The sequence below is a fragment of the Thalassophryne amazonica genome, chromosome 1, assembly GCF_902500255.1.
Source record: "Thalassophryne amazonica chromosome 1, fThaAma1.1, whole genome shotgun sequence".
Taxonomy (NCBI): Eukaryota; Metazoa; Chordata; class Actinopteri; order Batrachoidiformes; family Batrachoididae; genus Thalassophryne; species Thalassophryne amazonica.
This window is the reverse complement of record NC_047103.1, coordinates 145,359,916-145,385,881: the sequence shown is the minus strand read 5'-3', so window position 1 is coordinate 145,385,881 and position 25,966 is coordinate 145,359,916. Positions and strand designations below refer to the sequence as shown.

Here is a 25,966-nt window from a genome sequence, read left to right as displayed (position 1 = left end):
TGAGCACATATTCCAGCGTTTTGGCATTACTTTTCAATACTATGATGATGATACTCAGTTATACATGCCAATAACTGCTGGTAATATTCACATAAAATCCTTAGAAGATTGCCTTGCATCAGTGAAAAGCTGGATGTCTAGCAATTTCCTACATTTAAAATCTGATAAGACTGAAATTATGGTTCTTGATCCACTGAGATATCGGCATCAATTTGAGCAGCTAATACTTAGCCTTGGCTCGTGTGTCATACATCACACTGACAAAGTGAGGAACCTTGGGGTAATTTTTGATCCTACGTTGTCCTTTGACCTCGACATGAGATATACTATTACAAGGACTGCTTTCTTGCAGTCCATTTACCATTCCACCTGTGAAATATAGCGAAGATTCATCCAATCCTGTCTATGGCTGATGCTGAGGCCCTGATTCATTGATCTCTTCTAGATTGGACAATGCTCTATGCAATGTTCAATGCAATGTTCTATTTTCTGGTTTACCACAGTACACAGTTCAAAATGCGGCTGCCAGAGCTTTGACAGGAAGAAGAAAGTTTGACCACATTACACCCATTTTTCATTTCTTCACTGGCTTCATGTCCCTGTGAGATCAGATTTTAAGGTTCTGTGACTAACCTATAAAATTGTTTACAGACTGGCACTTCCCTACTTAGCTAACCTAATTAAACCAGCCCAGTCTCTGCATTCTCAGGGTGCAGGACAACTTTGTGTCCCTAGGGTGAATAAAAAGTCTGCAGGTCACAGAGCTTTCTCTTGTCGTGTCCCTGTTCTGTCGGCTGATCTCCCTGCATCAATAAAACAGTCAAATTCTGTAGAGACTTTCAAGTCCAGACTTAAGATGCACTTATTTTCCATTTCATATGGCTAGCATACTGGCACAGTATGGTACTATGTTATTTACCATTTTAAATTCATTTTATTAGGAAACAGAGTGGGCCACAGCCTCAACTTTATCTACAGTGGCCGGTGATCACCTTAGTATTTCTCCTGTTTTTCTTGTTGCTTATTGCTGACAAATTATACTGTATTTGTTGTCTTTCTGATGCCTGATTCTTTTTTTTTTTTCTCACTCTGTTTGAGGTGCGGCTCCATCCAGAAATGGGTGTGGTGCAGTGGTTGGCACAGCAAACCAAAAATTTAGTTTCGATATCCACTAATCAGCTATCTGAAAAGTTAACCTTTATGCTAAAATGGTAAACCACTAAAAAATTTAGCGGAAGCTACAGCTAACCTGATTTCCTTTTTAGGACTTCGGCCTCATGGCTGGACCGCTGTATGCTGTAAAGGGTAAGGACTTTTGTTTTTTTGTTGTTTTTTTTTTTGTTTGTTTGTTTGTTTGTTTTGTGGAAGGCCCCTTCTGCTGGGGTAAAGTTGAGCTCAGCTCCTCTTAGTTGCCTTACTACTGCAAAATACGCAGCAGACAGGAGCCAACAGTGTTTAGAAATGTTTTTCACTGTTCTTAACTACAATCCCAATATCAATGAAGTTGGGACGTTGTGTAAAACATAAATAAAAACAGAATACAATGACTTGCAAATCCTCTTCAATTGAATACACCACAAACACAAGATATTTAATGTTCAAAGTGATAAACTTTATTGTTTTTGTGCAAATATTTTCTCATTTTGAAACGGATGCCTGCAACACGTTCCAAAAAAGCTGGGACAGTGGTATGTTTACCACTGCGTTACATCAACTTTCCTTCTAACAACACTCAATAAGTGTTTGGGAACCAAGGACACTAATTGTTGAAGCTTTGTCGGTGAAATTCTTTCCCATTCTTGCTTGATGTACGATTTTGTGCTTCATTTTCACATTTTCAATGGGCAACAGGTCTGGACTGCAGGCAGGCCAGTCTAGTACCTGCACTCTTTTACTACGAAACCATGCTGTTGTAACATGTGCAGAATGTGGCTTGGCATTGTCTTGCTGAAATAAGCAGGGACGTCCCTGAAAAAGACGTTGCTTGGATGGCAGCATGTGTTGCTCCAAAACCTGGATGTACCTTTCAGCATTGATGGTGCCATCACAGATGTGTAAGTTGCCCATGTCATGGGCTCTAACACACCCCCATACCCTCACAAATGCTGGCTTTTGAACGTGCCGCTGGCAGCAATCTTGATGGTCTTTTGCCTCTTTTGTCTGGAGGACACAGACATCCCAAGTCTCCCGGACATTCCGGGAGCCTCCCTGATATTGATAGTGGCTCACGGATGCCCGCGAGTTGGATGAAATATCTCGGATTTTAGACTATGCGAGGGAGTGTTTTTTTTTTTTTTTTTCAATGCGAGTGAGAGCGTGCAGGCAATACAATAACTCGTGCATCATGCGCAGATTACTTTGATTGCGCAGGCACGAGAGAGAGAGGGGGGTGGGGGGAGGAGAGAGGTTGCTTGGAACCTGTGTGCATGCATGTCTGTCCAAAGCGAGTGATTTGTTCAGCGAGCGTTCAGGGCGACTGCTTGCCAGAGAGCGCGCTGATTGGTTTAGTCAGCAAAATAAGCCAATAAATTTCAGTGTGGGAGGGCTTTGGTTTACTCTCTCCAACCGTAACCTAGTTAACACTCAAGTCAGTGCATGTTGCGAGATGGCAGAGGGTGAATCCTCCTGTAAAAAATGAAAATATAAGACTCATTTTACAGCAGAATATACTAAAGTATATCCCTGTCTAGTTAAGGTGAAGAATGATGACACCGTGGCGAGGTGCACTGTATGCAACAGTGACTTCAGTATTACCCACGGCAGACTCAATGATTGTAAAAGACATGTCGAGGTAGGCTAAATTTAACACGCCAGATCACCTGCATTTTATTTCTGTAGGTTAAATGCTGTTATAAAATTAAGCAAAACGTATTAAAGACTTCTTTTAAGTATTAATGCATATGTAGTTACTATAGGCCTACAGGGCTCTAAATTAACTTTTTTCATCACCAGCTAGTAGATGTTAATCTACTAGCCAAATACACACTTACTAATGGGTCAAAGTGGCTAGCAAATATTCTTTTCTACCAGCCAAACTGAATTTTCACCAGCATTTGGCCGGTTGGCTGGTGTTAATTCAGAGCCCTGCCTATATCTAACTAGCCAGCTATCTAACTATCTATATCCAGCCTGTCTAAGCATTTAAAAAAATCCCCAATTTAATATGTTGATCAATGTAGGCTAAGGGTAAATTAATTGTAGAAAATATGTAGAAATGATAGCCCTAATTATCTGCTTTATTCTTTAGGGACCACACCATATTGGGGAGGCTAAGCGCAGGGAAGGCTGCTCCAATATATCTCAGTTCTTTTCTGCAGAAAAGCAAAGTCTCACTGAGAAGGTCACTGCAGCTGAGGTGTATTTCACATTATTTGTTGTTGAATACAATGTGCCATTCAATGTCTGTAGGCACACTGGCAAGTTGTTCAGGAAGATGTTTCCAGATTCAGAAATAGCTAAACATTATGCCTGCTCCTCCACCACAGCAACAGCCATAATGAATTTGGCCCTGGAACCTGAATGCTCAGAGGATATGTACAAACTAATTTGCACAGAAAAAAAACATACAGTATTTTGGTTGACGAAAGCAATGACATCATGTGTGAGAAAGAATGTGCTATTTTAGCTAGGTACTACAGTGAAGCACAGGATAAGGTGGCAGTTGGATTTATTGATATGCCAGTATGCAATGATGCCAAAGCTGAAAATATATTCAACTGCATCGCATCATCCATGGAAGAGAAGGGCATTGAATGGTCCAACTGCATAGGATTCAGCAGTGACAATTGCAATATCATGATTGGCAAAAACAACTCTGTCGTCAAGAGTGAAAGCACAGGCCCCTCACATATACAGTGTTGGCTGTCCTAGTCACTTGGTTAACATATGTGCAAAAACTGCTGCAAAAGAGCTCTCAATGTCACCCGAAGAACTGATAACTGATATTTACTACTACTTTCAGAAAAGTTCAAAAAGAAGAGAGGAACTGAAAGAGTTTCAGGAGTTCTGTAATGTAGCCCAGCAGAGAATACAGAAGCACTGCCCTACACAATGGCTTTCTTTGGGGAAAAGCTTGGACCATCTGCTAAACCAATGGCCTGCTTTTAGTTCTTACTTTGAATCACACAGTGAAAATCAGAAGTCCTGTGATATTGAGAAGAGGCTGACAGACCCCATGATGAAAATCTACACTTGCTTTCTCCACAATGCCACACAGTCTTTTGATAAATTTAATTTGATTTTTCAAAACAAAGCACCCGTTCTCTTCAAATTAAATGACACTGTTGAAGAGCTCCTGCATGACATCGGAAGTAGATTCATAGTGCCAAAAGTGCAGAATGTGCTGTAGATAGATGTGAGCAACCTGAAGTCCACTGTGCAGATGAAAACCTTTTTGTTGGGTTCTTGACAAGGAGACACTTAGTAAGCGAGGAAGAAATCCCTTCTGACAAGACAAAGCAATTCTTCAAAGATGCAAGATCATTCTATGTCAGGAGCTTCCAAAAAGTAAAGGAAAAGTTCCCAGTGAGAGACCAAATCTTGACAAATATGTCAGTTGTTAATCCAGAGGGCCAAGATGATGTGACACCAGAGCAGATTTTGACTTTGGCAGAGAGATTCCCCAATGTTGTGAAAGCAGATGCGAAGGAACAGCTACACTTAGAGGTGCTGGATTATACCTCAACCAATTTGGAGAAAGTCATTCCAAATTACAGGAATTTGTCAATTGATAAGTTCTGGGGGAAGCTATCAAAAGTCAAATCAGTTAGCACAGGTCAGGTCAGATTCAAAGAGCTCTGCCAACTAATGAAGCTGTTGCTGGTTCTGCCCAATTCCAATTGTGATGTGGAGAGAGCATTCAGTTTGGTGCATCATATCAAAACAGAATTCAGGTGTCAGATGTCTCACCAAACTTTTGTGAACCTGATGTCCTGTAAGATTGACAAATTCAATGATGTTGAGTGCTATGACCTTGAAGTGTCAGGGAAATTGCTCAAGTCTGCAAAGCAAGCAGCATGTACATACAATGAGAACTTGAAAAAGTCCCAGGAAAAATAGAAAGCATGACAGGTGTTCTCTGCAGGCTGCAAGATAGAAAGGACATGGACATACAATTGAGCTCTGCCATCTAATGAAGCTGTTGCTGGTTCTGCCCAATTCCAGTTGTGATGTGGAGACAGCATTCAGTTTGGTGCATCATATCAAAACAGAATTCAGGTGTCAGATGTCTCACCAAACTTTTGTGAACCTGATGTCCTGTAAGATTGACAAATTCAATGATGTTGAGTGCTATGACCTTGAAGTGTCAGGGAAATTGCTCAAGTCTGCAAAGCAAGCACCATATACACACAATGAGAACCTGAAAAAGTCCCAGGAAAAATAGAAAGCATGACAGGTGTTCTCTGCAGGCTAGAAGATAGAAAGGACAACGGACATACAATTGAAATGTATGGGGGGGGGGGGGGGGGGGGGGATCGATAAGCATCTCCCTGAAATGAGGTTTTGGAACTTGGGATGTCTGAGGACACAACGTCCACGATTTCCAAAAACAATCTGAAATGTGGACTCATCAGACCACAGCACACTTTTCCACTTTGTGTTTGTCCATTTCAAATGAAGGCGGCAGCATTTCTGGATGTTGTTGATGTTTAACTTCCACTTTACATGGTAGAGTTTTAACTTACCCTTGTAGATGTAGCGATGAACTGTGTTAGCTGCCAATGTTTTTTGAAGTGTTCCTGAGCCCACGCGGTACGATACTTTACACAATGATGTCGGTTTTTAATGCAGTGCTGCCTGAGGGATCAAAGGTCACAAGCATTCAGTGTTGGTTTTCCGCCTTGCTGCTTACATGTAGAAAGAAGAAAAAAAAACGTTAGCAGTCTAAAAGTTATCTGAAATAAATTTATCAGATTCTAGTTGGACCGCTGATGGTTTTTGAAGTTAGCTGAAATCTAATCCGCTAACAAAATGTTAGCTTTGATAATTAGCAGTTAGAGTATTAGCGGAACTGTGCCCACCACTGGTGTGGTGTCTACTTCTGCAACCCTCCCGTCCTGTGCACTGGCAAAATTTCCTGTATTTTCATTTTGTAAATTGTTTTGTCACTTGAGTCGGTAGCATGGTCCAAGCAGAGGATCACCCCTTTGAGTCTGGTCTGCTTGAGGTTTCTTCCTCAAATCATCAGAGGGAGTTTTTCCTCACCACTGTCACCTGTGTGCTTGTTCTGGGGTTTGGCAAGGTTAGACCTTACTTATCTGAAGTGCCTTGAGGCAACTTTGTTGAGATTTGGCCCTATATAAATGAAAAGAAATTGAAATTGTAATTAACCACAGAAGACCTCTGTAAACTCAGGAAAACCCATGTTGGCCACAGAGTCCTGAAATCATACATTCACTTGGTCAACAAAGAATACAATATGGATGCATTCGGCAACATAATTGTACATTGCTGCTGTGCTTGTAAGGAAGTAAGTCTAAATTTGTCCTGATGTCCATTGGTGCCCATGCTCATCTCCAGATTCTGCACCAACAAGGGGATGAAAGGCTATGTCTCCCCCAAGACAGGACACAAGTCCAACACAGGTTACTTCCCCATCTGAAGTGGGTACCCATTTACATCTGGGTGAACTGAGACAGTGGGAATTACACACACAAGTATCATGAGGGGTACTTAAACCCAGGTTGAGAGACTGACAACTGAGTTTCTTATCTGTTCACCTGCCTGCTCTGCAAGTATTAAGAGCAAATAAATAAATTACTCCAGCTGATTACAATGGATGAGTAAGACTGAAATGGTCTCAGGTAATTGTACTTCCTTTTGTAGTCAATTCAAAATGGCATGTTGAGTAGTGGACGGATATCATTTATTACTGACATTTTGTAGAAGCTGTAACACTCACATAAAAAAAAAAAATGTAGTTGCTTTAGGGTAAATCAAGGTATTGAATTCCCTTATGACATTCTGTGCAAAAAAACCCCAACCCAACCTTGGATTCAGATAATTCTGTTGTTGCTACATCTCATAATTTCCCACATTACAAAACGTTTCGAATGGAGCAAGCCAAAGCATTGGACATCAACTTGGGTGTATTTTTTGCCCTTCCTGTGTTCTTCTGAAGTGTAGGTTCTGGTCACAGTTCTGCCACCTGCAGAGATTTTCAGATGACTCTACCATTGTGCGCTGCATCGGCAGTGACCAGAAGGCTGAGTACAGGAGAGTATTGGACAGGTTTGTGGAGTGGTGCGGACTCAAGCACCTGCAGCTCAATGTATTTAAGACAAAGGAGCTGGTGGTGGACTTCAGAAGACTGAAAATATGTCTGAAACTACTTATTATTAATGGAACAGAGGTGGACATTGTGTACTATGACAAGTATCTGGGTGTCCACATAGACAACAAACTGGACTGGACTGTCAACACAGATGCTGTGTATAAGAAAGGTAAGAGCGTACGGTACTTCCTCAGAAGCCTCAGATCTTTCAATGTCTGCAGAAATATGTTACAGATATTTTATCACTCGGTGGTCTCCAATGTCATCTTCTACGCTGTAGTGTGCTGGAAGCAGGCTGAAGGCAGCTGACATGAACAGACTCAACAAGCTCATCAGGAGACCGGGCTCTGTCCTGGGGCTTGAGCTGGAGTCTGTGGTGGAGATGTCAGAGTGAGTGATGCTGAGGAAGCTGCGCAGCATCCTGGACAACCCCTCCCACCCCTGCATGCTACACTGATGTCCTGTCAGAGCACCTTCAGTAATAGACTGAGACCATCAATGTGCACCACAGAATGCCACAGGTGGTCTTTCCTAGAAATCCAATTAGATGGTATAATCCCTCCCCCTTCTGCTGGATGAATACATAACAAACAGAGTTATGTGCAAAATTGTCAGACATCTTGTGCACTATATGTTCCAGTCAATTTGCATATCTTTGTTGCACTTATTATAAAAAAAAGATTGACTGATTGATTTCTATTTAATTCTAACACATTTTCTACTGTAATTGCACATGTAATGTTTATGTACTCTGGCAAAATAATTTCCTTTCAAGTTGATCTTGATCTTTAGCAAGCAACAAGGAACCATTATCTGGAAAATTCTTGCAACAAATACATTGCTTGTTTCAGCAAATAATATTCGAGAGATGCCTGACTTTGCTTTATTTTGAACTCAAATGGCTCTCACTTCACTAAAAAACATTCAGGGACAGAGCTTAGATATGTATGAGACTCCCCTATCCACAAAATACCTTTCCAATTAAAATGCAAAACCCACACTGGATTGAAAACATGCTCCTTCTCATGACAGTAATATCACTCATTGCTTTTCACTGTTGATGATTTCAAGGAATGTTTCCTTTATATAAACTCAGTCTGTTGTTTTTTCATTTACCTCCACAACCCCGATGGCATTAGATTTCATGTTGCATTGCTTTGCTATATTTCAAATGCATTTTCAAAGCATTGGCCGAGTAACAAATAGCTGTAATACTCACGTCCCCAGCCAAGCAATGTGACTGCACAGCAACATTTCCATGCTGAGCACTGCTGGCCTCCCTTCATCAAATATATTACCCCTGCATCGTCCCTCCTTAGCATCATACTGCGCTACTGGCTATTTATAGCACAAACATATTGATCACTCCCTGCACCAACCTCAATCACTCCGTCCAGCGTGAGCGAGCAAAAGTGAGTGAGAGCACCTTACAACCTGCCATGTGCTCCAGGATGTTGGTTGCATGTGTATTTGTGGAGTTGGCAGCGTGTGACTGTTAGTGTTTGCGGTGACAGTGCTGTGTTAGTGCATTCTCAAAGAGGATGGCTGCCCTGTAAATCAGTTCCAAGCAGAGTTAACTCCGATTAAACAGCCGCATGGGGTTATAAAATCGTGAGATATAAAAATAGGCAAATCATTTCACCGGTGTGACCACCTGCGCTTCAGTAGCCCTCAGCATCAATACTGCATTATATTTGCTTTAAAGATGCCTCAAAGAGCAAAAAGGAGGGTTTATTAATGTATCATATTGACTTCACTTCCAATGTGCCAACATAAATAAGGAGAGAGACATCAGCAATCCTAATGTAAAATGTATGCATTTGCAAATTAATTTTATCTTATGCATCAACAGACGTCATGATCACAGCTGACATGTCCCAGAAGTAGGCAGTGAAAGGCTTTTAATGTTGTGAGGTTTGTGCCATTCAAATGCACACTTTTTTGTGCTATCACTCACAGGCTCCTCGTATTTGCGAAACCCAGCTACATTTTTTTTTAACAGTCAATTTTAAATCTTCTTCTTTTGGCTGCTCCTGTTAGAGGTCAAATGTTTCCATCTCACCCTGTCCTCTAACTTCCTTTGTCACACAAACCACCTGCATGTCCTCCCTCACCACATCCATAAAGTTCCTCTTTGGCCTCCCTCTTCTCCTCCTGTCTGGTGACTCCATCCTCAGCATCCTTCTCCCTATTTACCCTGGGTTCGTCCTCTGCACATGTCCAAACCATCTCAATGTCACCCCTCTGACTTTGTCTCCAAACCATCCCACCTGAGCTGTCCCTCTGAAATGTTAATTCCTAATCCTGTCCATTCTCGTCACTTCCAAATTAGTTGGGTCATCTGGAGAACCTCCGTGACCATGGAGAGCGAAGGTTGGTTTCTCAATGGATTTGTATTTTATGATTGTTAATTTAAAAAAAAAAAATAGCAGGGGTGACCCTCGGAAAAGTGTGGGCTAACTCTGCAGGGGGCCAAAATCCAAAATGGCCACCACACACCATCTTTATAATTGCTTTGTCACTGGTTTGGACTACACTGCTGATCAGCATATGTTTTCTGTTTTGTTTTTTTGGTTTGAGAAATTCATATTTAATTTAATTTTTATGATCCAGCCTCGTTTTGGCCACTGGCTGCCATATTGTAAATTGGTTTTTCAATGGTTTGGCCTACAGTGCTGATCAGCATATGCTTTCTGGGTTTTTGGGTTGAGGAATTCATATTTAATATCAGTTTTATGATCCAGCCTCGTTTTAGCCATCAAATCAAAGATGCCCACTGTCCGCCATATTGTAAATTGGTGTTTCAATGGTTAGTACAAACAATTGCCCACCCTCCCTAAAGTCATGAATGGTCCTGATCTCAAAATGATCCATCTAATGAAATTTGCATATACTCTGACATGTTTATTCATGATTTCAGCAGTACTTGTGGTGGATTACATGTTAACTTAGGTCCTTAGGCTTCATTTCTGTCATTAAATCCATTTAATCACAAAATCTGGGACATGTTCAGGGTACACAAAACACTCCAAGACCCTTTGAATATTCAGTTGTACTGCCTGTGCACAATAGTTACTCAGCCGAATCTGTACATTCCCCAATCTCACTTTCATTGTCACTGCTCTCATCATTGCTATCATCTGGGCAGTCAGAACGTTTGAGATTCTTGGGCAAAGCAGAGCTGGTGTGGCACACTGGTTTGCACTTCTGATTTATGATTTCCCAACCATGGCCAATTGGGGACAGATGCTCGACCATGTTGTAATGGAGTTGGCAACAGGTGATGAAGTTTGTTCTTTCCACATGTTGATTCAATGTGTCATCATCGGGTGGCAGTTGGACAATACTCTTTTTCTTCTTTTAATGCCACTTGAAAGCTCTGGCCTCACCACAAGTACCATTTGCATTCTCACTGTAGACCTTTGAAAAGGACAAATGCTTTGATATTGTCCTGTAATTCAAGACTCTTTCCAACTTGCCCAAGAAGCTCTCTAGTTTCTGGATCATTCACACACTTCTTCAGCTGATTATTTTTCCCATGACCATAGAAACCTGATGTGTGATCACTACCTGTTATCACATGGAGAGGTATTGTACAATTTGCACCATCCTTTGAGAGCATGGCATGACAATTGACTAAACCATCCTTGCGTTTAATTAGCAGAACACCATGAACTTGATGTGAGACAAACATTGCTTGGGCATACACATCTGTGTCCTCACTATCTATAACAACTGCCCCAGTGATGTTGTTGGTCCATAGTCTGACATAGACAGATAGCAGCATTGTATGTGCCTCAGGATGCTTGAATCCAAAGTCTCTGGTTCGCACTCATGTGCTCAAGTTGATTGACATTCGACTGCCCGATGCTCATGCTCATCATCCTTGATGCTGAACTGAAGGTCATGCCCGGTATTGACGAGAATGATTAGATGTGCATCAGCATGGCATGAGATGACAATATTGCAGCTCTTATCCAAATAGTCATTCCAGCAATATTGCAAACCATCTCTTTTCACGGCCTCACGATTGTTGGTGTGGAGGTGGCTAAACGTCAGATCCACAAGGCTAATGTGGTCCTGTGGTTTCTCAGGAACTGGGTGTTGCCAGGTGTGTACCAGGCGGGCTGCAGACCTGGTTCCTTGCAAAATTCTTTCTTTTAAAAACCCAATTCCAGTGAAGTTGGGACGTTGTGTGAAATGTAAATAAAAACAGAATACAATGATTTGCAAATCCTCTTCAACCTATATTCAATTGAATACACCACAAAGACAAGATATTTAATGTTCAAACTGATAAACTTTAATGTTTTTGTGCAAATATTTGTTCATTTTGAAATGGATACCTGCAACACATTTCAAAAAAGCTGGGACAGTGATATGTTTACCACTGTGTTACATCACCTTTCCTTCTAACAACACTCAAAAAGTGTTTGGGAACTGAGGACACTAATTGTGACTATCATGATTGGGTATAAAAGAAGCATCCCGAAAAGGCTCAGCCATTTACAGGCAAAGATGGGGCAAGGATCACCACTTTGTGAAGAACTGCATGAAAAAAATAGTCCAAGAGTTTAAGAACAATGTTTCTCAACGTTCAGTTGCAAGGAATTTGGGGATTCCATCATCTGCAGTCCATAATATAATCAGACGATTCAGAATCTGGAGAAATTTCTACACGTAACCAACATTGAATGCCTGTGACCTTCGATTCCTCAGACAGCACTGCATTAAAAACTGACATCATTGTGTAAAGGATCTTACCAGGCTCAGGAACGCTTCAGAAAACCATAGTCAGTTAACACAGTTTGTCGCTACATTGACAAAGTGCAAGTTAAAACTCTACCATGCAAAGCGAAAGCGAAAGCGATCAACAACATCCAGAAATGCCTCCACCTCCTCTGGGCCCAAGCTCATTTGAAATGGACAGACAGAAAGTGGAAAAGTGTGCTGTGGTCTGATGAGTCCACATTTCAAATTGTTTTTGGAAGTCATGGACACCGTGTCCTCTGGAAAAAAGAGGAAAAAGACCATCCAGTTTGTTACCAGTGCAAACTTCAAAAGCCAGTATCTTTGATGGTATATAGGGGATTGTTAATGTTCATGGCATGGGAAACTTACATATCTGTGATGGCACCATCAATGCTGAAAGGTACATCCACATTTTGGAGCAACACATACTGTCATCCAAGCAACATCTTTTTCAGGGACATCCCTGCTTTTTTCAGCAAGACAATGCCAAGCCACATTCTCCATGTGTGACAACAGCATGGCTTCGTAGTAAAAGAGTGTGGGTTCTAGACTGGCCTGCCTGCAGTCCAGACCTCTCACCCACTGAAAATGTGTGGCGCATCATGAAGCACAAAATACGGCAGTGGAGAACCCGGACTGTTGAACAACTGAAGTCATACATCAAGCAAGAATGGGAAAGAATTCCACTTACAAAGCTACAACAATTAGTGTCCTCAGTTCCCATACACCTTTGGAGTGTTGTTACAAGGAAAGGTGATGTAACACAGTGGTAAACATACCACTGTCCCAGCTTTTTTGACATGTGTTGCAGGCATCCATTTCAAAATGAGTAAATATTTACATAAAAACAATAAAGTTTATCAGTTTGAACATTAAATATGTTGTCTTTGTGGTGCATTCAACTGAATATAGTAGGTTGAAGAGGATTTGTCAATCATTGTATTCTTTTTTTATTTACATTTTACACAACGTCCCAACTTCATTGGAACTGGGGTTGTATTTCTGTGAATTATTGCAATGAGAGGTTGGGCCTTTGTAAAAACATGCTCCTGTAGGAACATGTCAACCTGTGTCTGACCATCTGTCAGTGCTGTCCTGAGGTCATTGACGAGCTGTGGTGAGGCAACCAGACCGGACTGTCGCAATCTTAGTGTTAGTGTTTGCTCCAAACAGCCCCAGAATAAATATGATGATCAGTACTGTAGGCCTGACCATTGAAACACCAATTTACAATATGGCGGACGGCGGTCATCTTTGATTTGGAGGCCATAACAAGGTTGGATCATAAAACTGATATTAAATATCAATTCCTCAAGCCAAAATGAACCCCAGAATGCATATGCTGATCAGCACCAAACCATTGACAAACCAATTATCAACATGGTGTGTGGTGACCATTTTGGATTTTGGCCCACTGAGGAGTTAACCCACACTTTAGCGAGGGTCAACCCTGCTATTTTTTTTTTTTAATTAACCCTCATAGACCACAAATCCATTGAGAAAACAACCTTCGCTCTCCACGATCACAGAAGATCTCCAGATGACCCAACGAAAGAGAATTGCAAGATCTTCAGCTCTGCAGCTCTGCCTCCTGTCTTTTTGTTAATGCCACCATCTCTAAGACATGCAACATAGCTGGTCTCACTACTTTCTTGTAAATCTTATAACCATATACTCTTGCAGATATTATTTGGTCAAAGATCAATCCTGCCACCTTTCTCCATACATGCCACCCTGCCTGCATTCTCTTCTTCAGTTCTCCACCACACTTTCCATTACTTTGGACAGTTGACCCAAAGTATTTAAACTTATCTAATTACACCACTTCTACTCCATGTAATCACACTATTCCACTAGGCTCACTCTCATTCACACATGTACTCAGTCTTCCTCCTACTGACTTTTATTCCTCTGCTCTCCAGAGCAGATCTCCACCTTTACATGCTTAACTTAAACTGCTTTCTACTATCACTACAGACAATGTTACAATGTCATGTGTAAACATCATAGTCCATGGAGATTCCTGTCAGATCTCATCAATCAACTTGTCAATCACCATCGCAAACAAAAACATGACTTTAATGTTGTGACTGACACAACTTATGGCTCTGGTCAAGGTCTGTCAATACAAACAACCAAAAAAAAAGGTTCTGTTGAGAGACCATTTCTGAAAATAAATAAATATAAAGTTAACCATGAATGAATAAATTAACAAATACTAAAATCATTATTATTATTATTATTATCACTCACTCACTCATCTCCAACCGCTTAGTCCAATTAAGGGTCATGGGGGCTGGAGCCTATCCCAGCAGTCACAGAGCACGAGGCAGGGTACACCCTGGACAGGATGCCAGTCTATTGCGGGGCCACAAATAGACTAGCAAACACAATCACACCTGCACGCACACCTACAGACAATTAAAATTTTCCAATCCACCTAACCTGCATATCTTTAGATGTGGGAGGAAGCTGGAGCACCTGAAGAGAACCCACGCAAACATGAGGAGAACATGCAAACTCCACACAGAAAGGCCCCAGGTGGGAAACGAACCCATGACCTTCTCGCTGTGAGGCAACAGTGCTAACCAGCAAGCCACTGTGCTGCCCTATTATTATTATTAATAATAATAATAATAATTCTTGGTTTTGTCCTTTTAGTGATTTTTTTTTATTATTTTTCTATTTTAGCCTGCACACAAAATTTTCCAGCCCAGTCTCACGTTTTTTTTTTTTCGTACTCCCGTCACGGAATTATTCAAATTTTCGTGATGGGTTTTTTTTAACTCACTATTACTAACCTTAGTCCTACCCCCATCCCTAAACTTAACCATAACCTAACCCTACTCCTTCCCCTAACCATAACCTCCCTGACCCCCCGCTGCACATTTAATTATGTGCAGACATCACGGAATAAATTAGAATGAATTTTTGTTCCCATGATGAAAATTTGGCACTTTTCGTGACAATGTGACAAACCAATAGATTAATATTTATTGTGTGCTGCTGAATCACAACAATCCGTGAGATTGGTTGAAATGTTCACATTTCAACTTTAAAGAAATTGTATTATTGCATCATATTTTTTCGCAAAATCTGACAAAATAATTTATAATTAAAATAAGTTAATCTTGGCTCTCTCATCTTGTCTGAATCTGGTACAACATTTCATCATTTCTGTTGAAAATAATATCCCAAATTTTCATTGTATGAAAATGCCATTATTTAAGGGCCAAATTAGTAATTATTTTGTCTAAATGAGAACTAAACTGATGATTGTCTCGTCTCAAGTCCACAAGCCTATTCTCCATGCCACCCCATCTCCATAATAAAATGTCTATGATGCAGTGTATTATTTAATTAAATTAAATTTATTTATTGCAAATGTCATGACTCAACAACTTTATAAAGACTGTCACATACATTCGATGAAATTCATTCCACAATAAGTTCCACTTTTAAATCATAGTGTATATGAAAAGTGGTAGCATAAATATGCTGTGTTTTGCAATTACGACACTTTGTGTGCACTGTCCTCATCCACTCAGCTGTAAATGGGCACCATCTTGAGTAAGTAGCCTATGTCATACTTGCATCCTATCCAGGAGGAGAGAATATGATTTGCTTCGCCCCACAGAGTCCAAGAGAAAGCACTGGTGCCAATGGGCTTCAGGGCCTGTATAGAACATGGCCACATTATGGTGGCTGGGGTTGAACTCCCTGTCATGTGACCTATTTGTGTTTTGTCCAAGGATCAAACACTTCTGTATTGTCCCAGGCACACCAGCTCTAAATGGACACAAATCTTTGCTGGGGAAGAAACCTCCAATGGATTGGCAACCCATCCAGTGGGAGGCGTAGACCCTCAACCCCCTCCTCTGCCTTAGACCAAGGCAGCGAAAGGAGCAGGCACTAATGAGTGTGTTTTTGATGTTGGGAGGAAAACTATGCAGATATAGGAAGAACATGTTAAGGTTAGCGGTCTGGATGGGACTGGACTGTTACAGGTGATGGACTCAAACACTGGGAACAAGAACCAGATCAGTTTGTGAATGAAAAGAGCTTCATGTACAATAATATATAACTGAGGTACTGAGCTGGAGGAAGCCTGCTGAGCCGAGCCTGGGCCCACATATAGTGGTGGAAGTTCAGGAGCCACAGTGCACACAGGGACAGACTTGGGAGTCTGAGAATGAGCTGGAATCCTGGAGTATATGGAGCTGGAACTGGAGCCAGGTGGGATGCAGAGAGCCAAGGATGAGGAACTAGGAGCATGGAGGAGAACTGAGGTGAGTGATTGCACTCGTAACACTGGAAGCTTTTAACCACAAACAATTTACTGTAGGCTTTAGGCACAAATGTTCACAGTTCATGAACTGTCCTCAAAGGTCAGAGGTCAAATGCTGCACATCTAATGATGCAGTTTCAATTAAACAAGACCTGGCTTTAGAAATGACTCTGAAAGTTCTTAGTTGTTTTGCATCAGAGCTCATCCAGTTCTTGGGAAACAGTTCTTGGTACTAGTTTTTGCAAGCAGTTCTTGAATGCAGTTCTTAGTCATGCACAGTCACAAATAGCAGCAGCATGAGAACGGCATCTCACAGCCTTGCAGGAAGTTAGCTGAACGTTGGCAGAGCTATGCGCTCTGAGGCAGAGAGCAGATGAGTTCCATTGTGACATAGTGCAGTGACAGAGTTGCATGGGAGCCAGGATCATGCAGTGTGGAAGCCACACAGGAAAGCATCTGGAAACACCAAAAGATCAACAAGCTCTAATACAGAAATTAGAGATGTCCAGGTTACTTTGAATTGAGCTGTGTGAAGCTCAGACGTCAGAGGGCATGGAAGCGTAGACAAGGTCATGGATTTCTCATGGAAGGCTCACGGAGTATTATGGAAAGTCACAGAAGACTCTCGCCAGTCAGGGTCACCGAAGACTCTGACAAAGACTGAGCTCAGAGCTGGGGTTTAAGTAGCTGGCTCATGATCAGGAGCTCAGGTTTGAGGAGATGATGAACTGCAGGTGTTCCTTAGCTCTACAGCACGCCACCTGGAGGGAAAACATAAATTGGGGTTTAGCTTACTGGCTTTTGGGGTCCAAAATATAATTTGTTTGAATATTTGACTCTCTGTTTTGCCCAGGATGTGACATATAGTGAAAGTGAGGAGAATAAAAATCAACCATGTTTTGTATAGGCTCCCAGCCACATATTTTGAATTCTTAGATGAATTTGGTGAGTATAACTCTAATTTTGCAACCCATGCCAATAACATTCTGATTGTTGGTGACATTCATGGACAGTATATGGAGGCATAGTCAAGGGGAGGAGGGTTTCCAATTTGGTGGGCTCAGGGTCTCAACACTTCTTTTTGCAGATGATGTGGTCCTGATGGCTTCAATGACTAGTGACCTCCAACACTCACTGGATCGGTTCACAGCTGAGTGTGAAGCAGCTGGGATGAGGATCAGCACCTCTAAATCTGAGGCCATGGATCTCAGCAGGAAAGGGATGGATTGCCTACTACAGGTAGGGAATACAGTCTTGCCCCATGTGAAGGAGTTCAAATTCAAATTTATTAATTTATATAGCGCCAATCCACGATAAAATCGTCTCAAGGCGCTTCACACAACATAAAAAAACAAAAACTTAAAACACAATAAAAACGACCATAAAAAAAGACAACCATAGAAGAATACAAGAATAAAAACACATCATAACACTAATGATAAAACAGGGAAAACAAATGAGTCTTTAAATGTGATTTAAAAGTCTCCACAGTGTCCGACTGCCGAATGTGTGCCGGCAGATCGTTCCACAGAGCTGGGGCATGATAGGAGAAAGCTCTGTGACCGGCAGACTTTTTATTCACCCTGGGAACACACAGAAGTCAATCAATCAATCAATCAATCAACTTTTTTCTTGTATAGCGCCAAATCACAACAAACAGTTGCCCCAAGGCGCTCCACATTGCAAGGCAAGGCCATACAATAATTATGAAACACAGTCTACGTCTAAAGCAACATAACCAAGGGATGGTCCAGGGTCACCCGATCCAGCCCTAACTATAAGCCTTAGCGAAAAGGAAAGTTTTAAGCCTAATCTTAAAAGTAGAGAGGGTATCTGTCTCCCTGATCTGAATTGGGAGCTGGTTCCACAGGAGAGGAGCCTGAAAGCTGAAGGCTCTGCCTCCCATTCTACTCTTACAAACCCTAGGAACTACAAGTAAGCCCGCAGTCTGAGAGCGAAGCGCTCTAATGGGGTAATATGGTACTACGAGGTCCCTAAGATAAGATGGGACCTGATTATTCAAAACCTTATAAGTAAGAAGAAGAATTTTAAATTCTATTCTAGCATTAACAGGAAGCCAATGAAGGGAGGCCAACACGGGTGAGATATGCTCTCTCCTGCTAGTCCCCGTCAGTACTCTAGCTGCAGCATTCTGAACCAACTGAAGGCTTTTTAGGGAACTTTTAGGACAACCTGATAATAATGAATTACAATAGTCCAGCCTAGAGGAAATAAATGCATGAATTAGTTTTTCAGCATCACTCTGAGACAAGACCTTTCTGATTTTAGAGATATTGCGTAAATGCAAAAAGGCAGTCCTACATATTTGTTTAATATGCGCTTTGAATGACATATCCTGATCAAAAATAACTCCAAGATTTCTCACAGTATTACTAGAGATCAGGGAAATGCCATCCAGAGTAACGATCTGGTTAGACACCATGCTTCTAAGATTTGTGGGGCCAAGTACAATAACTTCAGTTTTATCTGAGTTTAAAAGCAGGAAATTAGAGGTCATCCATGTCTTTATGTCTGTAAGACAATCCTGCAGTTTAGCTAATTGGTGCGTATCCTCTGGCTTCATGGATAGATAAAGCTGGGTATCATCTGCGTAACAATGAAAATTTAAGCAATACCGTCTAATAATACTGCCAAGTCCTGCACTCTGAGAACGCAGCGCCCGAGCTGGTACATAGGGGCTTACCAGGTCAGCCAGATAGGGAGGTGCAAGTCCATGAACAATTTTATAAACTAATAACAGTACTTTAAAATCCGATCTTGCAGGAACAGGAAGCCAGTGCAGGGACGCCAAAATGGACGTAATGTGGTCAGCAGCATTTTGAACCAGTTGAAGACCCCTAATCCTGGACTGTGGTAAGCCAGAAAATAGAGCATTACAATGATTAATGAGCATACAATGAGCATTACAAATGAAAGGGAATTCCAAAGTGCCGCAGTATATTCCCGAGGGGTGCTACATAAAGGGAAAAAAGCAGGGGGCCTAAAATGTATCCCTGAGGAAGACCCTGAGTTCAAGTACCTCGGGGTCTTGTTCACAAGTGAGGAGACAGTGTAGCATGAGATTGGCTGGAGAATTGGCGCAGCAGGGGTGGTGTTGCATTTGCGCTACCATACTGTTGTGACGAAAATGGAGCTGAGCCAAAAGCCGAAGCTCTCGATCTATTGGTCAATCTTCATTCCTACTCTCACCTGTAGTCATGACGGTTGGGTCATGACCAAAAGAACTTGCAGCCGAAATGGGCTTCCTTAGGGTGGTGGCTGGTGTCTCCCTTAGAGATAGGGTAAGAAGTCTGGTCATCCATGGAGAGCTCACAGTAGAGCCATTGCTCCTTTGTGTTGAAAGGACCCGGCTGAGGTGGTTCAGGCATCTGGTAAGGATGCCTACTGGGGGCCTACCTAGTGTTCTAGGCATGTCAATCTGGGAGGAGACCCTGGTGAAGACGCACTACTAGGTGGAGAGATTATATCTCCACACTGGCCTGGAAAAACCTCAGGATCCCCCAGTCAGAGGTGGCCAGTGGGTCACAGGAAAGGGAATTCTGGGGTCCCCAGCTAGCGCTGTTGCACCCGTGACCTGATCCCAGATAAGCGGTTGAAGATGATGATGATGAAGTTATAAATTAATTCCTTTCTGAAATATGATACAAATTCACATATACCTGTTTAAAGCCAGGCAACTCTCTGCACTGAAATAATCCATCAAGCTCTCTGTTATTCCTCTTTGGTAAAGATACAGTAAAACACAGCCAGTTTGTCCTTGTCGCTCCAGCAAGCAGAAACACCCCATACATATATACGTGCACGCATGGCTTGAATTTTGCTTGAGCCAGATTGAGCTGGATTTGGACACATATATAGGATGAGCCAGATTTGAACAACAGGTCTGAATGCTATCTAGCTAGAAAGTCTCATCCTACACAGGTCTCCCAAACCAATCATGAGAGTGCAGGAGTGTGTGAGTGTGCATCTGGACCTGACAGCGTGGATGTGTGATCTGAATGTGTGTGGCATGTGGACGGGAATGCACTCGGCAGATTTTCTTGGCGAGAAGGCACAGAAGATAAAGAAGGTTGTTTGTGGCTCTCTACATTTCAGCTGCACTGAGCACCGCCACAGTGGAGATGATGCTATGGGCGCATGGACATCGTAAAAGTTTGAGGTCATGATCCCCAAGCAAGCCAGATTCTAGCTACATTTGCGTTCAAACGTCAGCACATCCTGCTCAGATTTGGCTCACATACAGAACAATTTATCTTAATTCTGATTTGCGTTGTTCAGATTTGGAAAAATAAATAAACATCCGCCTCAAGCTGGATAACCAACCACCATCTGAATGAGGTCTTAATACACTTGACATTAATCTGTGAAATAAAGGAAAAAATATGAGGTCTATTGGAAAAGTATCCGACCTTATTATTTTTTCATGTTCTGGCATGTCCAGGCACATCCACAATTTCTCGGATAATCACTCGATGGAAAAAACACCGACAGCTGTCTCAAAGCCGTCCTGTGAGACCAAAATGGAGGTGGTTTTGTCTCGCTCCAGTATCGAATCCATCGTGACGCGCGAAGCCTCCGCTCGGCTTTCCATTACAAAATCTCTTGTTAAAAGTGAAATCTGCCGGAAAATGGTTGATGTCCAGCTCTTGTGATAACCAGAGAAATGGCACACGATGGTCACAGATCCAGACAGCCATCCGTTTAGAAATGAAATGGTCGTTCAGCCTGTCTATGGCGGCTTTGGAGCGCGGCGTGCCCCACAGCCACTGGGGGCCGTCCTTAAAGTGACAGTAACACTCCTTATTCTCTACTAAGCCCGTAACATTTTCACAGAAAGCCAGATACATTTTTCTAATGGTTTCCAGCTGCCAGTCTCTAACAGTTTCTGAAAAAATTCTGATGGGGAAAAAAAGCCCAAATCATTCCGCCATTTCCTGACAATGAAAATCCACCAAGGGGGTGGACCACTCCTCACTCAAAGCCTGCTTACAGGCGAATGACGCAACCGACAGGCGTGGAAAACTCACTCATGCACACAAGGGTTCAAGCTTGTCTGACGCAATCACACGTGATTCAAATCCATATGGTTTTTGAAAAAAATAATAATACTTAATATAATACTTAATATAATACTTAATACTTAATAATAATACTTTTCTAATAGCCCTCGTATGATCTATCAACACTGCAGACCCTGGTCCTTCACATCTGTGAAGTCTAAAACTATATGATAAATGAACCCCTCTACAAGACTCCTGCAGGAACAAAGAGAGGAACAAAACAAAAACATCCCTCCAATTTGCTATTGATTCCAGCAGCTGTCTTATCAAATGTGATAATCAGGAAGTGACAGTGGTCATCATACTCCTATAATTCTCAGATGCAACATGGAGATTGTGATTCCTCAAACTCTTGGAAACCTGCTTAGGTTTTTGGAGGGAGCCTTGACAAATGTTCCGTGGGTGTTTATAAAGTCATCCAAAGCTGCAGCATGGGCTAAAAGCCAGATCCTCCTCTTAGATTTGATTTGAGTGGGTCCAATGTGGCAGCTGTGAGACTGCAGGGATTTCCATTCCGATGATGTGAGGCGAGGGGGAAGGTGAGTTTGGCCTAGAAGGAGCTATTCCCTACTGTAACCACAGTATCACCCAAGGGGTGCTAGATTTGTGTTTTTTGCTTTAATCCCAGAAGAACTCTTGTTACAAGAAAATATTTGAAAGGATTTTATTGCTTGTTCTGAGCTCTGTTGATCTGTGTTACCCACAACTCATGTGGGAATTTGTACCCTGTGTGGTTGCTGAACATATTGAAATGTTTTCGGGTGCATCAAGACAAAGGATTCTCAGCCTGAGGAATTACAAAAAAGGGTTTTATTCAAACCAAAAGTAGCAGTTTCTTGATTTGCTTCTATGTGTTGTCCTTTTAATAAGCAGTATGTCTGTTCTACTTCGCTGCTTGTTTGTGACATCAACTGTGAACTTTATCACTCCTTTGCCTTATCTCTTGTTTCCTTCCTCCTTCATTGCCTACATGTGTGTATATATATATTTTTGTTAATCCCAAACTGCTTTCTATCAGTACAGATGTTTGATTCATGGTGTGACTCATTTGAACCTGAGAATAAGGACTGTGGTCAGCTGTGGAAAGCAAAGTATATGGTTACTTTGGCCACTTCGTTATCGTATTGATTTTAAAATTGATTGTTTGTTTTTAAATGTCTCAATGATCTTGCCCCACGGTATCTGTCTGACCTCCTCGTGTCTTATTCCCCATCACGTTCTCTTAAGTCACAAGATCAAGCTCTGCTTGTAGTTCCTCAGACCAAGCTCAAATTAGAGGTGATACAGCTTTTTCTGTTGTTGGTCCCAGATTGTGGAATGACCTCCTCTCTGTATCAGGCAGGTGGATTCACCTTTAGTCTTTAAATCTCGCCATAAAACACATTTGTTTTCTTTGGCTTTGACTAGAGGGTTGATGATTTTACTGTTTTAAAGACTTATATTGTTGCCACTGTTGTTTACCATGTAATTATTTTATTTATTTATGTCTTTGTTGAACAGCACTTTGGTCAACCTTGTTGTTTTTAAATGTGCTCTACAAATAACCTGGATTGGATTGGATTGGATTTTGATGTATTACCAATTATATTAGTATTTGCAATGTAACATTTTATAAAATGACGCATTTTTTCAAGAACATATTACATACATGGGTGCGTACTGTGTAATGTTTTCCAACAAAATACACGACAGCTTTTGCATAAATGTTCAATAAATAAATAAAGTGGCATATACAGTATGTGTTTCTGTGTGTGTGTGTGGGGGGGGGGGGGTGGTGGGGGGATCATTATCAGTAACATTAGTCTTACTGTTATATGGCTGGGGGGGCCTGGCTGCCTTTTTGTTTCTGTCCTTTGCTTCTCCTTCCAGGTGGTTTGCATTTGGAACTGAGTGGCTGTGTTGCTGAGTTTATCAGGACCTCACCCTGATCACCTGAGGCTGATCACCTGCGGCTCATCAGGACTCACAGCTGTGGTGCATCTGCATGGATTGGAACATGGTGGCATTTAAGACTGGAGTGCACAGTGTGTATTTGCCAGAGACTCGACCTTGTGACCAGACGGGTGAGATCGTCGTCTCGGGAGCCATCTCATCATCAATGGATGCAGAGAACGTCCAGGTTTGATGCACGGTCTGTGAAAGAGGAGGGGGTGAGGTCTCACGCTCGTCAGCACACTTCCTGAGGTACGTTAGATTTTGTGACTAACATTTATACAGTCAGTAAATGTGGTGTCCCTCACACCTTTATGATATTGAGCTGTATGTTAGTCATGTATCGACTTCCACTGCAGTGGAGTTTTGGGAACTGGATGTTCCATGCCTGCAGGTTGGGAAGTTGATTAGTAATCAAGCCAGGAAGTGTTTGCTGTTTGTACACCTTTAAGTGTTCTCTCTTTGTGTAGAGTGTGGACTCACATAATGGTTCCTTCTTTCACAGACTCGGTTTGTTGCGGCCACCTGGGGGGTGTCGGCGGGGTCCTTGAGTCCGAACAGCTTCTGGCTCCGGACCGTTAGCGCTGCTGGGAGCGCACCACGCCAGACCGCACTTTGTTTTTTATGTATCACTGTTATGTATTAAATTCAGTTAGCCTTTGTACCGTGCTCTGCTTATTTCATACTGGGTCTTTCAAACGCTGGTCGGTTCTCCGAGCTGCGTCCGACACATAACACTTACATTAAAACACTACATTTATTGTTCTTATAATGTTCTGTGCTCCCTCATTATTTTGTCTGTACACATTTTCATTGATTTACAGGGTGGGCCAATAAAATGTTACCACATTTTGATCGTACACAAGTTTTTGAAATGAGAACTTATTCGAAAATTTTATTCACAGACTTGTAACAGAAGCATCAAATTAACATTTGATACCAAAGGTTTCCCCACTTTGTCTCTTGTTTTCCACACAATTCAATAATTGATGACGTTCATTCCATGCTTATCTTCTTTGGATTACAGCTGTAACACACACATTGAAGTTTGTGATGACACTGCCACTCATCTCAAGAGTTTCTGTGTAGGCTCTCAGTTGTCCAGGTGGTTTCCATAGTAGAGAAGCTTGAATCTTGAATCTCACAAAAGCTGGAGTTTTAAACCTAACCAGACCCCTCCTACCGAGAGGCAGACTGCTATAGGCTTCCCTCTGCCCACAACTGCAGAGGGAAGGGCTAAAGAACAACAACGTGTCGGGAAAGCCCTCACAGTATGTGGGTACCCACGATGGTCCCTGGACAAAGTGCAGAAGTCCCAGAGAACAAAGAGACCAGATACACAGGAGACAGAGACAAGAAGAAGAGGAGTGTCTCTCCCTTATTTAGCAGGAGTAGGGGAAAAACTACAGAGGATCTTCAGACAGCACAAAATCCCAGTTTACTTTAAACCAGTTAACACCTTGAGACAGAAATTAGTTCACCCTAAGGACAGGATCCCTAGTTACAACCAGAGCAATGTAGTGTATTCTATCAGATGTCAGGAAAACTGTAACGAACACTACATAGGTGAGGCTAAGCAAGCTTTACACAAAAGGCTATACCAGCACCGCAGAGAGGGCGCCAGTGGACCTCATTGTGCAGTTCATCTCCACCTTAAAGACACTAACCACACGTTTGAGGACAAGGAAGTTAAAATATTAGCCAGAGAGAAGAAATGGTTTGAGAGAGGGGTCAAAGAGGCATTCTTTGTGAAATGTTTGAAACCCAGCCTTAACCGGGGAGGGGGTCTGAGACACACTTTGTCCCCTGTTTACAATGGGGTACTCAGGTCAAAGCAGTTTCAATCTTTTGTTCATGGTAATGAGTCATTCACGTCATCAGCAGAGTCATCAAGGGAGCCATCAGGAGAGGGTCCATCCCATCATTAGGAGGGACAGCTGCCCTGTCATTAGGAGGGTGCTAACTAGAGCACAATGGGTGTTAATTAGAGGTATTGTTTAGTCACTAGCCTATGGCAGTCTGCCTCTCAGTAGGAGGGGTCTGGTTAGGTTTAAAACTCCAGCTTTTGTGACTTATTGATTATTATTCTCTACAAGAGTCAAGACAGATGTCAGACCACCAGAGCAAGAATCTTAGCTGAGGAAGCTTCTGCGATTTGAAGCGAAACATCCTCGCGTCAAGCAACCCGGTCCAGTTGAAGATTCAAGCATCTCTACTCATCTCAAGAGGGATTCTCCGAATTTCTTTTTTTTTTCATTTTCAGGAATTGATATTCCTGAATTGAATTGATGCTTGTAATTTGAATAGTGCTGTTTCAAAATCCCAAATCATATTTTCTCCAACACCCGGTATGTCCCGTTTAAAATGGCATCAAAGTTGCTGTTTGGGAGCAAAAGCCGCTAGACCATTTGTCAGCGGAGGCCAACAACTCCATTCGGTGAATCAGCAAAGTGCATTTTGGTCACGTGATGCACCAAGATGGCAGCGCCGACAACATCAACAGACATGAGCGGACCTCGAGAGGGAAACCATGGACTAATATGGTCGCATTTGATGATGCAGAGGAGGCTGTTATTTTATCCCCACGGGGAAGGAAAAGGAGGAAACATGATGATCTCTGACCAAAAAAGCCAGACATAG

General features: G+C 42.0%; 1 long non-coding RNA gene across 1 annotated transcript; it reads right to left on the bottom strand.

Moving 5' to 3' along the window:
* Positions 1-509: 509 nt before the first annotated feature.
* On the bottom strand, positions 510-25,004 carry LOC117520559. The gene is made up of 4 exons (XR_004563686.1): positions 24,994-25,004; positions 17,843-17,846; positions 13,153-13,161; positions 510-622 (listed from the first exon to the last, which is right to left on the bottom strand). It is a non-coding gene; the product is annotated as an uncharacterized LOC117520559 (long non-coding RNA).
* Positions 25,005-25,966: the final 962 nt, after the last annotated feature.